Genomic DNA, 3,269 nt, shown 5'->3' on the forward strand with positions numbered 1-3,269 from the left:
CATTTTACCTCAGAAGAGCAAACCAGCCCTCACCTGGAGATTGGACACATTTTACCTCAGAAGAGCAAACTGTTTAGAATATTAGAGGCAAAAGCCAATCAAGCTGCATATGCAAACGACCTCTGTGTTCCGAGGCAAAGGCCAGTGAGGCTTCATATGCAAATAACCTCTATGTTCTGACTGGCTGTGGGGGGGGGGGAGGAAGAGCAAAATGTTTAGAATGTTGGAGTCAGGACTCAGGCAAAGCAGCCAGTGGATAGGGAGACCCTCTGAATGACAGATCAGAGAGCAAACTGATTTTGGAGCGTGTGGAATGTTCTAGAGAAGTGCCACCACCATTCAGCTTTTATTTATAAGGGATATGGTTCTCCTCTCAAAACCCTGTAAGGTAGATTAGACTGAGGGAGAATGGCCGACCCAAGGTCAAACAGTAAATTTCTTTATAAGTGAGGATTTAAACATGAAACCTTAAGTGACCTACTTTGTATCTTCCAGAGCACACTAGAGTTTCCATAGCCATGTGCACCCAACAGGAACAGTATGTACTCAACTATAGTGCTCAAGACTATTTTTCATTAGGTTACCTACAGCCCAATCCTATGCAAATTTACTTAGAAGGAAGACCCACTAATTTTAATGAGTCTTATTCCCACATGATCAAGATTGCAATCTTGGTGTTTTAAATAGCAGAAATACATTTTCGTTGTACAGAGGCTCCACACACCCCTCCCATATTTACCTCATTCTTGTTTTGTGGTGCTCGGTTAATTTCAACTTTAATAAGAAAGCAGTGCTATTACTTAGTATTACTACTCCTTTTTCATCTGTTGCAGTTTTTTTTTTAAACACCTGGTATTGTGTGTTTTCCTGAGGTAACAACAGGAAGAATAAATCCTTTGAGTACTGAAGCGAACACGGAATGTTTATGTTTTCCAGGCATGAAAATATGCCCACCCTGTTAAAGGCCAGCAGAGTCATTTCTCCATACTCTCCATTCCCCACGGCTGTTTAAAAACCCTTCGTTCAATGCACTCATCTGTCATGTATCTGTCTTATCACCGTTGACATCTGAGGCACACAACCCTTTCTTCTTTTCCCTTGTGCTAAAAAACAGCTTAGGACGACACAGATTTTTCCACTTGTAAACAATTCATTATTTTTTGGTTTCATGATAACAAAATAAGGCAGCTTGTTGCTTGCACACCGTCATTTTCTGAAGTCTGAAGCTTTTTGTTGTTTAAAGACCAGCTGCCAGATCTTTGTATTTTTACTGGGAGATGTGTGGGGTAGTGTTACATTGTGCTGATATAACCTGCAGACCAAGCTAATGCCCAGTAATAAGGGCAGAGTTTCCACCAGGTGCATTGATTCCAACTGTTCCTCTTTCTTAATGACAAGGGCTAACGGGGGGGGGGGTTAACCTGTCCCTAGAAAGTCACTGTCCCTATTTTGTCTTATTGGAAGTTCTTGTGAGTTTCAAAAGCTGTCATTTTTCAGATTTCACCCCAGTCTCTAGAGGTCGACAGTGAAATACAAAATAGAGTTACACCCTTCTAAACCCAGTGAAGTAAATGGGATTGTGCTAACAGTCTCAGCAGTGTCTCTGTAGATTATCTTGATTTTTACAAATTGAAACCTGGAAGAAAGTGAGAAGTTTTTTTTAAAGAGGGATGCTGACAGGTAAGGTGCTATGGCCTCTATAAAAGTGTCCCTTTGTTTACTGAAGAAAGGTCAGCTAAGACATTATGGCTTTTTTTATTAAACTGAGTTGTTCCGTGCAGGCCTTTTAGCAGAAGTACCTGTTTAGATTTATCTCACTCCTTTGGTACTGTGTGTGTGTGTGTGATAACGCTTCACAAAACCTTTCTTAAGTCCATTGTTCCTGATATATTGAAGTTTAGCTTCACACTGACCTTCTATTATTTTTTTTACTGAAGAAAGGTCAGCTAAGACATTATGGCTTTTTTTATTAAACTGAGTTGTTCCGTGCAGGCCTTTTAGCAGAAGTACCTGTTTAGATTTATCTCACTCCTTTGGTACTGTGTGTGTGTGTGTGATAACGCTTCACAAAACCTTTCTTAAGTCCATTGTTCCTGATATATTGAAGTTTAGCTTCACACTGACCTTCTATTATTTTTTGTGGCCATTTTTAGTGAAAAGCTCAGTACTTTTGTGAACCAAAGACCAGAACTCAACAAGGTAAAGCTTCAGAACAGAGACCGATACTGTAGAAAACTCACACCTTTGTTTCTTTGTTTCTTTCTTCTTCTTTTTTAATATTGTGCTGTTATAGCCGGCTTTCAGACATTCCATGCTGGGCCATTCTCCTTTCATATGCTGTGAGCTAAGATGTTGCCAGGCTGTCTGGTCTGAGTCTTGATGGAAGATCTCCAAGAAAAACTCTTGGTTCTCTGCTGGAGGGAATAATGTCTATGCAGGCGTATGCAACTCCCTGCCTTCCCCCAACATCATTCAAGGGGGCAGAGTGATACTGATGGTACAACATTCAGATGAGCAATAGGTCAGTTTGAGTTTAGGAACTAAGGAAGCAGGTGTCTGCAAAATACAGTTTAGTGGAAATTCTGCATGTATTCAAAAATTGCATCTGACATTACATTAGCTGTAGGGCAGTTGGGGTCGACTGCCCTGCAGCTGACTGTGGCTGCTGCCTGAGAGATGCCACTCACTATTGTCACCTCTGTAGTCATGACTACAGCAGAAAGGTCTGCAGTGGCTAGAAACCGAGGATCACCCCAAGTGTGAGGGCCCAGGGAAGCTGCCCTGGCTGTCCTATAATTAAGGCCACCTATGCTGAAAAGACACATACACAAGAACACTAGAAATTCAGGCACAAGTATATGAACCCTTATAGCGCAACCCTAAACAGAGACTATGGACGGAGGTTTGTGGCATTGTGGCAGCAATCAGCACAATCCCAAATAAAAAGAAATGCAAGAAAGCAAAGTGGCTGTCTGATGAGGCTTTACAAACAGCTGAGGAAAGAAGGGAAGCAAAAGGAAAAGGAAAGATTTACCCAACTGAATGCAGATTTCCAGAGAACAGCAAGGAGAGATACGGAGGCCTTCCTGAATGAACAATGCAAAGTAATAGAGGAAATCACTACAATGGGAAGGACTATCTCTTCAAGAAAATTGGAGAAATCAAGGGAATGTTCCGTGCAAAGTTGGCCACAATAAAGGACAAAAACGGTAGGGACCTAACAGAAGCAGAAGAGATTAGGAAGATATAGCAAGAATACACAGAAGAAC

The sequence above is a fragment of the Gekko japonicus genome, unplaced genomic scaffold (assembly GCF_001447785.1).
Source record: "Gekko japonicus isolate JY-2015 unplaced genomic scaffold, Gekko_japonicus_V1.1 scaffold161, whole genome shotgun sequence".
NCBI lineage: Eukaryota > Metazoa > Chordata > Lepidosauria > Squamata > Gekkonidae > Gekko > Gekko japonicus.